We start from the raw sequence: 14,906 nt of genomic DNA, 5'->3' as shown, positions 1-14,906 counted from the left end.
GACGATAGGACCCCCACAACCAAATACCATCAATTGTTAACATTTGATAATAACGAAGCTTTTACTCAATTATCCGCAACTTTCGCCGACGGACAGATTTTCCGGCTACCTCACATTTTGTACAATATGGTTGTAAAAATTTGCCACCTTAGATCTGAGTGAATAGAACAGACACAGTGAATTGCGCTAAAGAACTTTTGAATTCATTCTATTGGTAGGTTATCTTTCATCCATTCACTTGTTTCCAAAAAATGAAGAACTGGCTTGCGACATAGCTGTGGCGACGAGGAATGTTAATGAGAGGTTGAAATCTCAAGAAATTTATCCGGTGATTATGTTGAAGTATGGAATTCGTCGCTTTTCCAGACGTAGATAATATTTTTTTTTTCTTGGAGCGTATAATAATATCTATATTATTTTTGGCCACACAGATCGTAGAAATAACCTATTCTTTTACTAGTAGAATAATCAACGATAATCAATACACTAAAGTTTATTTCAAAAAGGTATAGAGTAATAAAACCTCATTAGGTATGCGAAGGGACGACAGAATGACCCAACGAATATTTAATCCACTTTCATAGTTTGGCATTGACTTTATTGTAAAATTCTTTCTTTTTATCAAGTGCAGGTAGTACCACCCGGGTTGAGTCAATATATGGGTTTAACCTATTGTTATCCATTCACATACACTGAAACTAGTGTGCCAAAGGCGTGCCGGTAGCAAACTCGTAAATAGGAAAGCCGAATCTGAAATAGGGTTGGAATTAGGTAGAGGCACTAATAAAAGGTTAAACGGTACCTGTTAAACGCAAAACGTAACTGTATAATCTACTACCTAAGTAATGCCTACACAATATTTCGATATTGATACTTCAGGCCAGAAAACATACTTTTCCTAATTTTCTTACGCAATTACTTGGAATTTCAATATTATTTCAAGACAATTTCAAGACCTACACCTATGACCGAGACCGAAATTGAGCCGAAATGGACGGAATTCCCCACTTTATTACTCTATACCTATCTGAAATAGACTATAGTAACAAAATAATGAGAAACGATAGCAACGTCTTATTATGAGCGTTATAATCAACTAGACAGGAACTGTCATTTAATTTTTATCTAATTATGTTTGTCAGTTTTGAAAAGTGTACTGTAAGAATGTCTCAGAAAGAAGAATTTCAATGCACACCTTCGCTTGAAGAAAAAATAGTATATCTCTCGGAGCAGAAGACTAACGCCTCCGCGGTGCGGTGCTCAACAATAATGATAGCCTTCTACTCGTAGTAACATAATTTACTATTTTTTGTCGTAATGGGATATCCATAATTTCTTTCTATACATCCCTCGTATGTATTAGTACTATGGAACAATTAAAAGTAGAAATCGAGAAAACATACAAATTAAAAGAAAAGTTTTATTCAAGAATTTAATGAATAGAAAGTCATTACTAACAATGGAAACTAAACGCTATGTTTTCACAGAAAGTTAACAAAAAAACAATAAAGTATAGAAATGCTGTTGAACTGCATCCACCTTAGAACACAACAGAGAACATATTAGTGATTCAAGAAGATACTTCCATTTAATTCCACAATTTTCAAACAATATAACAAAGACTATGTCGTTAATTTGAAAATTCTTTTTGATTTATTTTTTCACTTCCACTCAAATATGTTTGTTTACTTCTAGTTTAACCTTTAACTAAATAATAATAACGTCGACGTGATCTGTGTGATAATTACACTCAGTTAGGACACGGCTGTGATAATATTTCCTCTTTATTCGTTTCGATAAATTTTGGACCATGAATTTCAAGACTGAACGTGCTTCGACAGAAATAATCCTTTCCGTAACTTACAACTACATGAATACAGATAGACACTTCTAATATTATATTCCATCCAAAATAGATTTTTCACATTTAAAACTATAGATAAACATTAGATCATAATGATTATTGAGAAGGTATTTGGGATAAATAAATCGATTCCATCACATCAGTCAGCTCCACAATAAACATTCGCAAATGCTACCTCGTGACTTAAATGTCGTGGACCTATTCAATCTCCCAATATTACCATAAAATTTCCACACCATTTATCGATGCTACAGGTTTTCAGTGGTTTTCCTAACAACCAGCCATGAAGCAATACAGTTGCAACTGCAGCCATTCGATCTTTTCCTCCTTGATCTAAATGCTTAGTCTCATTTTCAAAGTAATTCGGTCATTCAAATTAGTTTCAGACAACGTCGTAATATAATGTAATGTTTTTCTCATTTATTAATATGATTTCTATTCGTGGAGTGAATTAATAAACAATGTTCATATGTCCTTCATTCATTCAAATTCCTTACTCTACACTTAACTACTTTATATGATTCACTTATCACTTTCACTCAACTATAATTTATTAAACTGCTTCGATTACTTTCTATCTCGGTCTGTTCTCTATGACTATTTATTATGAACTAACTAAACTGCGCTACAGAAACTCCTCATATGTCCCAAAAGAATTCTAAAATTTTCTAGAAAATAAAGAAACAAAAAAAATAAATAAATAGACCTTTCTTGAAATTATTCTAAAGTAACGATATAAATAAACCGCCAACTATAATAATTTTTTTTTAAATCAAACGAATTTTAGGTATTTCAATCGTACATCAAAGGCTACCGCCTTTGCTGAATTTTAGAATTCCATAATAGCCGAACAGGTCCGATTTAAGGACCCATTTCCTGAACTTGTTGGTAACAATACGAAAAAATACTTCGTACAAACATCCCAATCTAAGCTCTTCAAATCCTGCGTGAAAATTATAAGAATCCTTTAATTTAAAGAGAAATTCACTATTACTAACAACCAACTTTCGAGTGACAGTAAGCCTAGAGAAGAGATCTAGAAGAGTCTAGCCGAAGATCAAACTATGGTTGGTTGAATAACAAAATATTTCCAGTTGTTTCGTCTTAATACTAGATTCTTCAATTGTATCTAGAAATATCGTTTGACGTTTTGGGTGTGTGAGATGAAAAACAATGTTTAAAAACAGATGCTTGAAGGAAATTGAAACGTTCAGTGACTAGATTTGTCAAAAAACACCATAAGGAAACTAGAAAATTCAGAAGAAAAAAGAGAATTTCTATCCCAAATGAGGGAAAAATTTTACCAGCAAAAGGAGATTAATCGAGTCAGTCACCTCCACTGAACATGAAGATTAGATTATGGAAGCAATAGCTTTGTTCGCGGGCCTGATTCCGAATAAGTTCAGGGACAGATCGCATGCACCCCTTCAAAATTGTCGTTCACAGGAGGGGGACGAGGCATCGACAATTTTGAAAGTGTGAATGCCATTCGTCCCTAATCTGATTCGGAATCAAACCCACGGACGAAGCCAATATTACACGTAATCGAAAAATGAAACAATTTACTCCTATGAGTGATTAATATTGATAAAACCAAACTATATTGATTAGTATCATAAATGCACCTATCTAGTCAATTTAAATTATGTCTAATTAAAAATAAATCGTTTTTTCACGACTACACATTAGTTTGTTTTTCCATGAATAATTTCATTCCTTTCACTATCATTTTCTCATTGTTTGTAATTGTCTTTTATTGTGTACATTTATACCATAAAATATGTGTTATTCTTTTTTCATAACAAAACAATAATTCCAAATGTAATTCACAGAAAAACATATTCATAAAATATAGATAATCATAAGATAATAGATTAATTAGTTTAATTAGTTTTAACACTGCCAGAAAGCAGCCTTCTACTACGATCAAAAGATTAATCCGAATCGTCGTTTTTGTGTGCGCTGGAAATGTGATATAAATATTTTGTTTATTTGAAAAAATTGGTGAGAAATAGTGATGGAAGTTAAAAAATGAAGATGTGCTGTTATACTCTCTAGTAAGTTGAAAAGCATTTATAAAAATTTTATTCAATTAAATAACAATTAATGATTAAATATTTTACATAATAATCGTATATGAAATTACAGATATTAAGTTAAGGAAAGTAATTGTAACTTGTAATTAACTGTTGCTACCTGCTACTTCAATAAAAAAACAAATTGTAATTGACTGTTGCTACCTGCTACATCCATATTTATGTTATCGATTTGAATAAAACAACGAATTTTTTGAAATTCACGAATGTAGAAATCAACCTTCTTCACAAGAATGCAGTTTTTAGAATGAATATTCATATTACTACAGTTTCTACTAGAACATTATTATCTAGCCTCTTTATGAAGGCCGCTTGACATGAGGCAAGACAACATGCAAGAAATTGCATACATAGACGAATATTGCACGCTGCTTAACATTACGCAAGTCTCTTCCCATTGCATGGTTGCCACTAATAGGAATTCCATAAGAAAAAGTAAACAATTTTCCAACCTCAAATTTTAATGTTTATTTCGTGGTCAGTTTATAGGCTGCTGCCTTGCTTTTGGAGCAGAAAAGAGCACCTAGACGACGGTGGCCCTGGCCAGATAGAATATATGAGAACATAATTTCAGCTATGTAATTAGTCGAGAAAACATACAAGATTATATTTGAAAATGGAAGAAAAAACTTTTGACCAAATCCCTAGAAAAATAAAACATAAGATAATTAAGACACCCTTGGCAAGAGACGTGATATCAGCAGATCAGAAACTCATTTCTTCCTAGAATTGCAGCTTGCACGCAATAAAAATGGCACCAAACCGATAATGTTGCAAGTGCGAGATCTTGCATGAAACAATCAGCCGAACTAACTTCATCTACGTATACTTTTCATTTAGAAATATTGCGTTTTGTATTGCATTGCACATTGTCTTGCGTCTTGTCAAACGGCTTTAACACAAACATCCCCTATATAACCTATAAGAATGTTTACCAGTATTCCATCTCAAGCTTTGTTTGTTATAAGGCAATATTTACATATACGAGATAGCGATTCCATTCAAAACAGGCATATTTACGACTGCAATCCAACTAATAGTTGTCGACTGTAGCAATTATTCAGGCTAAATGATTTGGGAGAAACTCTTAGAGTAATATACTAAGAAAAGCTTGGAAAAAAATGTGAATTTGCAATACTTCACAATAATTTCAAGCGGCGTTGATTCAATCACCTCAGTTCGTTGAAAGAATTGACAGTCTTAAGAACTAAAAGACTTGTCAGGATAATTGCGCAAATCATTATATACCTGTAGACTATGAAACTATCCAAACTTCAAATCGTGCGCACGTCTTGGTTCTAGACACAATAGAACTAACACTTGTCGTGGTAAATTCATGCTGATCTTATGGAAATAACTTCGAAAAGTCGCTGAGAAAACCTCCGATTGGTAGTGACAGATAGCGATAATCAAACAGAAATGTATTTTATAACTATAACGGATGCACAAATATGCACGTTTGAAGAGGGCCTAATATTCCATCGATTTTCTCACGTATTTTAGAGCCAATATCACTTTATGATGCGTAGGTTGATCTGCCTATTCAATAAACGGGACTCAGATACAGGAGCAATCAATTCAATTTTTAACTTGAAATTTGGAAAGATATTATTAGTTTGTTATAACTGATTTTGTAGATCTTGATTATTGATGGATTGTGGTATCACATGCTGCTCTAAATTGTGTGTGGTTTGACTGGAAATAGTATTGTTTTATATCCTGTTCTCAACTTTGTTTACATATCTTCAGATATCTTCAGTGTTTAGTAGAGTGATTAGTTGCTAACGTTTACTAACTAGAAACAGGTGAACTATTATTTTCGTTTCACATTAGCCTATTCGTTACATTTATACACACGGTTAGTTACTTACTCAATTTATTCACAAATTTAAACTAGACTTACTCACTAATTATAATAATCAACTATTCACTACCTAAAAAAATTAATTAAGTCCACTTTTTACCATTTCCATCCATTCACTATGACATTGAATTATATACTGTCTTTTCGCAGCTAAACAAGCACGTATTTATACCAAAAAGAATTTCTCGAATAATTATATAGTAAGTTGACAAACAAAAAAACGAATAAAAAGTCCTTTCTAGAAAATGGTTCTGAAGACAATATAAACGAATCGCCGATATGTACATGTTAAGGTAGAGGTAATAAAATTACCGGTGATTATACTCAATCACCACTGAATTTGGTAAATATGATAAATTATTTCATATTTATCAAATTTACCGGTTAGTTTATAAAATCCCCAACTAGTAATGAGGACTGTGATAAATATCATGACTTCTTGGCAGTGTTCATAGTTATTCGTTACTTCATATCTGTAAAAGTGATACAGATCTCAAACAGTATCATAAAATATAATTGAACTAAATTTTCATGCCTTCTATAAGTATAACATCATTTTGAACACTGATGGATTTAACATCAGATTTAAATTTATGTACCAGCTTATTGGACCAGAAGAATAGAGTGCAGGTTTTTTTGAGTAGTTACTACTTAACCGAACCTTACCTATTTAACCTAACCTATCTTACCTAACCTAACCTAACCTAACCTAACTTAACCTAACCTCTGTTTGTTTTTACTTTTGCCACGTGCCAAGCAGTTGCGCAAACTGAACGAATTTTTGTAATGTTAGGGACTTTTATAACATTTACCATTACGAGCTGGAGATTTTATTAACTAACCGGTATATTGGTAAAAATGAAATAATTTATCATATTTACCAAATTCAGTGGTGGTTGAGTATAATCACCGATTTATCATTTTTACTGTAACCCATATGAAAAAATGGAAAAACAATATCAAACGGTTTCCGAGTACTAGCACACTCGCCAAACTTTAGACTCTCCTATCTTAACCAAACAGGACCGGTATGACGGTACATGTCGTGGACTAGTTCCAAAGAATATAATATAAGTAATATTCTGAACTAATCTGCATCATCTTCATCAACTATTTTCCTGAAAAGGTAATTACTGGGTTGAAACCTGGTTATATTTTCAATGCATTGGCATGTCTTTTGACTTCTCAATCTATTATTTTATCCCAATAATGTTATAAAATTCAATGTGCTGAAGTTTGCCATTCATCTTGGCTAGTGAAGTTGATTTAAAAATACTTGAAGCCAGCAATATATTAATTACTTAACTAAACACTTGAGTTTTAGGTTTAGGAGGATTCTTGATTAACTAATACATATTCCTAAATTATTTTGTATTATCTCCATTCTCATTTTTCATTTATCAAAATCGCAAAACATTTCAGATTGTCTCAACGCGTAATTTGGCGAAAAAAGTGAATACCTGTGAAATAATTATAGATAAAATCATTGTGGATATACAATGATAGGAACGGGAGGATATTCATTTGAGTAGAAGAGTTCAAATATTTGGGGGATCTCAATCTGCAATAAAGATCTGAAATCGACGAAAAAATAATGGCAGTATATAAGGCGTACCATGCAAATAGGAATCTATTGAGAACCAAATTATAAACAAAAGCCACTAAATATAATATTTCCAACTAGAGACCTCTTATAATGTATGGAACCGAGACGATAACAATAATAAGACGAGAGGGGAGCTGGGATTAATAAAACAAATAATGAAAGGGAACAATTCTAAGCTCATCAAAAGTTGAAGACAATGGATACATGCTACGTCCGAACGATAAAATAGTTTGTCTAGTTATGTAAAAGGGAAGATATCAGAATTGTTCTCTCAGTATTGAAGGGAGGGCTAAGAGGTAAAAGAGCGGCTTGAAAATTTAGTAATGGATTCACGAATTAAAGTAATTCATTTTCAAATATACAAGGAAATTAGGGGAAAATACTAAAAGCAACCACTAAATTGAATATTCAATTGAGAAAGGATTCTTGACAAAGTAATTCCAGCTTAGTTTGTTATTAAGTATCTTGAGGGAAATTCTCATATTATCTTGTATGATAGGAATTTGAATGCTTTTTATATCTAAAAAAAGTTTTGTCAACATAGGTTATTGGTTCGTATATGAAAGTTAAATGCACTGAACCCATGTGATTTGTTATCTCCTTATCATCACTCATTTTCTTCACTTTGCTTTGTCGTTCGTTTTTGTATGCTTATTATCTAATTCATAATCTGCACTTTGAATATGAATTTCAGCTATATTCATTTTTTAACTTGAATCACTTAATTAAAATGGATGTCTCCTTCATTCCCAATATTCCTTTTTGATAAAAACAACTCACAATAATTTATAAAAATATTAAATATTAAAATAAACACCACGATGAAATTATTATTTTTTGAACAAATATTTGATTTTGATGCTTAATTTTGTTACATTAACTGGTGTAATTAAAGAAAAAGATGTTCCATGAAACTAATTTTTATATGGTGTTATTTTAACGACGCATTATGTACAGTATAATTCTAGATTTGTTTACCGATAATATTAATTTGAATTTTTCATTTTCTAGAGATAATTATATAGAATAAAATATGGTAAATAAGGGAATACCAAGTGGGTAAAGCCCGATCGGGAGCTCCAAGTATTTGTTGAATAATTAATCTAAACAGATCTCTACTCGAAAGTCTAAACACATAATACTTTCTGAATATTTATTTGCTGAAATTTATACACCCTTACAAGGTGTTCCGAAACTCTATGCAAAAATTCGAGAGTGAGTAGATAACGTGAAAATAATGCTGCGACATGAAAAAAGCTTTCTCATACCACCTCTCGAATTATAGGCCTTTGAAGTTGCGTAATCGGAACTTATATTTGAGTATATTTTCTAAATTACACATTTGAACAATATAAATTTCTAATGGCTGATTACGTTTGTCCATGTAGTCTATCTGAGAACCAGGGGCGGCTCACGCCCAATGGCTAACAACTCGAAAGATAGCAAAAATGAATTTTGCTATCAATTGTGACACTTAAGGTCACTCATAATATTCATATATCAGTTATAAAGTAGTTATGTAAAAACTTCATCTATCTGTTCAAGTTTCGAAGACTAATTTAATGATAATTTAATTGGAAGCTGTGATGTTTTCATGTATGCCACGGGCTTGGCCCCGAATGTTTTCCGAAATTCTTGTCTCATTTTCTAATGAACTCTCAACACAGCCTTCATCTATACTGTTGGACTTACATCCTCCATACTGCTTTATTTTTGGAATTTCCGCTCATGAGTCTGCCGAGCTTCTGAAACAATGTCCTGTGTATCATTTACCATTAGGTAGACCCAGGTACTAAGCAGCCTATGTTGGTAGTTTTCTAATGGTATTTATGTCCACGGGTTGTTTGCTACATTTTCCATAGAAATATAGAAGAAAATCGTGTTTTACAGTAGATCTAATATTTCTATACTTTTTGAGTAGGTCAACAAAATTGACACCAGCAATATTTCCAGCAGTGACCAAAAATTTGCATATACTGTGTATTTTGCTTTCAGGAATTGTACTTTTGGAAAAAAGTGCCTTCATCAAATACGTCTCCTTCTCGTAAAAACACCAGTTCAGCCTTCTTGTAAGCTGCCGCAATCCTTAATATCATTGCGTCCTAACAGATTTATATGGTAATAAATATAAACATATCGTAAGTATCGTAAGTCGTACTTTCGCAAATAGGATTATTTCGTCTTCAGCCACTTTCATAAATCTTTCTACATTCTCCTTCGTCCAAATCTCCGATTTTTTTGCATGGTATCCTGCTCTTCAGTCAAACCAAATGCATTGTGTACTTCATGATATCAACATTTTTACGCACGGTCAGTTTAGATCTCAACATTGAATATGTAGTCCATAAAGTCGACGCCTTTAATGTTTTCAAATTCTCAAAATTAGCACAGTAGGTACTTTTTCGTTAATGAACGTTACATTATTCAAATCGCACCATTTTTAAATTAAATTAAAGCTTATTATTATTAAATTAAAGGCTACTTCTCAAGTTTCCAGGTATTAAATCACCCACTGAAGCATTTGCAGACTTTCTAACATTATTTGATTCCACATTAATACTTTCATTGTAATTGAAGATTCTATTAAATATTCTAAAAGCGCGGAATTAGATAAAACGTTGTACGAAAACACGTTATGAAACAGCGATGTTGTTCAACTCGCGTAATTTGCAAAACTCGCTGACGCTCATTTTGGCAAATATTAGCTTATTGGACAATATCACTCTTTTCATAACTGTTTACGTAAATAACTATTTCAATTGATTTCTTAACAAAAAGTTACTCTTCGTGTTACTCGATAAAATTTATGATTTAGGAGATATGCGATTATTAGATAGTTGTATATGCCAAGGAAACCGTTCGCCATAGAGAGACATTCCGAAAAAACTTATTATGCATTTTGATCTTTTGAACATTTTGTTCCTTGTGTTTACCGGTGTTGCATACACCAAGCTTTTAAGAAATCTCCAAAAAAGTGAATCCGTTGTATTTAATTCATGGGAACGTGATGGCCATACAAATAGACCTTTCCGACCAATCCACCTACTAGAAAAAATGTTATTAAGAGAGTGGGTAGGAGCTCCATCGTGCACGAACCACATGTTTCTGCGAATGTTTAGAGGAATACCACATAACATGGGTGGGGAATCATTTTGGAGAAATTCTAACCATCGCTGACCATTCAGATAATTATTGAAAAAACATGGACCTACTTAATTACTACTCACTATTCCTGTCCATACATAACACAAATTCGGTGTTGATTCTTTGTTTGAATTATACCGAAAGGATTTTCATCTGCCCATAAATGTAATTTATGAAAATCAATAAAAAAAGTGTGTAGAAGTACCTCCCACTTCAAATATTTATTATAGTTTTTATTTTATAAGTTGTTGGCTAACCATCTAAATTTTTCTGTATTTCAATTTTTACCTTATGTAAGTAACACGACAGAATGCAGTTCAAATAGAAATTGTCACTATTGTCAAAGAACTGACTAGAACTCTTTGGTGATGTGGACTTGAAATTTTCTAGATTCATAGAAACACCAACTAGTTTGGCTTTCAATTATTTTCCCCTCAGGGGTATTAAAAATAAGCAAAATAAATCCTGGTCAACGTGAAACTATACAGAAACATTTATCATAAGACAATAAAAGCTGCCAAAGATATTTATTATAAGAGGAGACTCGCCAATTCTCGTAATGTTTCTACAGAAATATGGTTCATTGTCTATGATAAGGCTTTTTCATCGAGCAAAATCTCTACTTCACCTAAGATAATAATTACTTCGTGAATGTAGCCGAAAATTTATCAAATTCTATAACTCCTTCTCATGATACGCTTTCATATTTACCTGATGCTAGTGCTAACTTAAACTGTTTGTAATGCATTTCTCTCTCTCTTTTAATAGCTTCTGTAAGTATTTTTAATAAATAATTTTAATTGATGATAATAATGTCTCTTTATCCCGAACTGTTTTCTTGGCATATTCAAAATCTCATATCTCTCAAACCATAAATTTTATCAAGTTAAGCAAAGAGTACCTTTTTGTTGAAAATCGATGAAAAAATACATTTTTGCCTTAAGATGTACAGGTGGTCCTGGAAAAGTTACAGTTTGTTAACCATTTGGTATGACCCGCCTTTGGCTTTCAGATAGCATACTACATAGACATACGTAATCAATCATTCAAAAATTCATAATGTTGAATTCATATCTTAGAAAAAAATACTCAAATATAAGTTTTGATATCGCAATTTTACAGCCTATAACTCAGAAGCGACAAGCTTTATTAGAAAATTTTTCTCATGTCACAGCATAATTTCACGTCATCTACCCACCCGAATTTTTTGCATCAAGTCCCGGAACACTCTGTATATTTTAACTAGGGTTTTCTGTAAAATTGTCAAATTTCATATCTCACGCATTTCCGTACGTATCCACTTGAATAAATTCCCTCCATTTGAGCTTTAGTATAATTAATTAACATTAAAAATCATTGCGACTTTTCGTCAAAATTTTAAGTTTTTTTGTCAAAACAGTGCCGAGAATTTAAATACATATTTCTATAGTGTATCGCATTTAATATGAAAAAACTACCAGTTGACAAATAGGAAATAATCTTTATACTATGATTTGCGTTAAAAATGTCTAAAAGAATAATCAGGAAAAGTTAATTTAAGCCCATGTACTGATTTAGACTACAAAGTTTCAACTATATTATCTTCGGCAACACGCACCGTACAAAAATTTCATTATTTTACAGAGACAAGTATATAAATATATATATATATATATATATATATATATATATATATATATATATATATATATATATATATATATAGTATAATTTATAATTTGGAAAAATCGACTTCGTCTTATACTCCATTCAGATTACAAAAGACATCTGCACGACATGGAGACCAAGATGTAGGGTGGAGAAAGAAAATATGGAAGTTGGACAACGCCGAAAATATTCAAGACGTAACCTTCATAAAGGGAGATGATGTTTATTGTATTTTTGGATGCTGAAAGCGTAATGTTAGTAGAATACCTGCTAAGGAAAGCCGCAATTAAGTTACTTATCATTCTTATTTATTTGGAATTACGTGAGACTATAAAAGAAAAATAATTGAAAAAAAGGAAGCTGCTCATAGATCTGCCATTACAGTTGCCATAATTCAGGTAGGCTTCGAATTAATTGAGCATCCTCTAAATTCTGCAGCAGTTTACAGAAGTTGAACAAACTGTCTCTATGGTAAAAAGTGAGTCTCATCAGTAAACACAATTCTTTTGGGAAATTAACTTATTCCTGATTGTAACACTCTAATCTTCTATTATTATCCAAGAACATCGGTTTATAGGCCGTTTATTGTGTAGAAATGAGGATCTTCTAATTTTATCATTACCAATATTAGATTGACATAATAAATTGCGAAGTCTAGTATATGGATTTGCTCCATATGCCAACAAAATATTCTTATCATTATTAGATGCCAATGTATTCGATGACGCTAACAATTACATTGGAGTTTTTGAAAAAGCCTTGTGATTCGTAGCAACTATTATAAGATGACATGCAAGTAAATATGACTTTTTCGAAAAATTCTGTCTACAATTCACGTTTTCTGAATGTCAAATTCGATTTCTAATCTATTTATAAACACTGTTTCACACTTTTCCTACCAAATAGTGATATAAATATTTATTTCAACTCTAGTACTTCTGAGTATGAAAAAAAGTCCGAGCCCAAAATATTATATAATGGAGTAGGCAAATGGACACAGGTAGAAATATACTTCTAGATACTTTAAAATTGTCTTCACACGAATATATTGTTAATCTTTAACAAAAATTTTTTTGTAATACTTCGTAAGCGACTACTGAGGTATTAAATCGTTTGCAACATCCCTAACCAATATAGGATCCCTACTTTTTATTAATACCTGTGTTAGAACCTTTGAAATGTACATTGAGAACTATAAAAGTACGTCACAGGTACAGGTAACAGCAACAGATCTTCTACGAATTGTCATTCCTAAAAGAAAAGAATACCTAGAATATTTTCCCACAGTATCCTTGACAATTACCTAGACAATATAAGGTACAGAGAAAGTGATGTTTCAATAATATTGAGAAAAATCTATTGCAATATGTATCATTTATAGTTCTACGTCTAATGAAATCCACTGATGCCCAATATGCGCTCTCACTCTATCCCGCAGGTTTTAATATTGTTGTCTTACTTGCACTCGCATAGACACGTTTTTCGCTCTGGCAAGCTGTTGGTGATTGAATTTCGTTCTGGCATTGTATATTATTAATTGTTCACATATTTTATTTATTTTGTTTAAATTTGACAAATGAAAATTTGAAGAGTTATGACAAAATACTGTCCTAAAATTTTATAACTTATACTTCAACTAGAATAAATCTTATTTCTTACCCTCCTTAAAATTTATGGCTAGTCTACCCCGGCCACACAGTGCTGCCAGAAGTGGCTTTTCATTTTCAGTAGGTATAGAGGATTCACTGTAGAAAGTTTCGTGACTTTTGAAATGATTACCTAAAATTGGACCCTGACTATTGGTCTATTGTTTTACTGTTTGTAGTGATTACTTCGACATGATATTCCCATCTGCAACACGCAATAGTAAGATACCGGAACTTATCTACCAAGAAGTTGTGTGCTCCAAAGGTAAACGTTATCTTGTAATTTTGTTGTTTGAAGATATTTTGATGTTCAATATAACTTCGAATGGTGTTGCGGGTTAACGACTCAAAATAAAACTTTTGAAATGACTACCTGAAATTGGTTATTGGCTCTTGGTCTAACGGTTCTTCGTAATAGATGACACATCTCAAATAATGCTTATCATGAAACAAAGTCATGTTCAGTAGTTTATAATTTATTAGAGAGTTTAGGACATTCTAGAAAATAATGTAACATTATTCGTTTGATCACTCAAAAATCAGTCTGCTTTAACAATGAAGATTTCAAAAGACTACTTCTACTTTTCTAAATAAGAGTTTCCCTGATCGGCTAATCATTAAAATTCCTCCAATAACCAAATTAGACCGATATGTTTCACATCGAGACTGGAACTAAATGTCTATTAATAAAACAATTTGGAACTGCTTGAGCGAAATTATTAAAGAAGCTGGTTTCTTAGTTTTCACAAATATTCACGTCGAAAAATTTAAATGTTTCCATTTGTGAATCCATGTCGAAGTGGTGCTAATGATGTAATAAAGAACAATTGAAAACAATTTCGATTTATTCCACTGTTTTTATTCTCTTTGTCATCTACATATCATAGTTGTTAAAAATATCACGATCGGCCGATAATAATTATATAGAAATTGTAACGATTGGAAAACCAATGGTTAAATTATGGCAAATATGTATAAGTTCCAATCATCGTTTACGTTTCGCGTACTTCCCTTTTTCTATTATACTTATATATAACTT

General features: G+C 31.9%; 1 protein-coding gene across 3 annotated transcripts in view; it reads left to right on the top strand.

The window, feature by feature from the left end:
- LOC130901506 (solute carrier family 41 member 1-like) overlaps positions 1-14,906 on the top strand; it is a 90,314-nt gene that overhangs the window by 24,205 nt on the left and 51,203 nt on the right. Inside the window, exon 1 of one of the 3 annotated variants that reach the window (XM_057812949.1) lies at positions 3,786-3,921. The exons of the other annotated variants lie outside the window; for them this stretch is intronic. The gene's annotated coding sequence lies outside the window, so the exon portion shown is untranslated. Of the gene's footprint in view, positions 1-3,785; positions 3,922-14,906 lie in introns of those variants that run through there. 3 annotated transcript variants of the gene reach the window in all.

Source organism: Diorhabda carinulata, chromosome X (assembly GCF_026250575.1).
Source record: "Diorhabda carinulata isolate Delta chromosome X, icDioCari1.1, whole genome shotgun sequence".
Taxonomy (NCBI): domain Eukaryota; kingdom Metazoa; phylum Arthropoda; class Insecta; order Coleoptera; family Chrysomelidae; genus Diorhabda; species Diorhabda carinulata.
The sequence above is the reverse complement of the archived record's forward strand: the minus strand, read 5'-3'. Positions and strand labels throughout refer to the sequence as shown.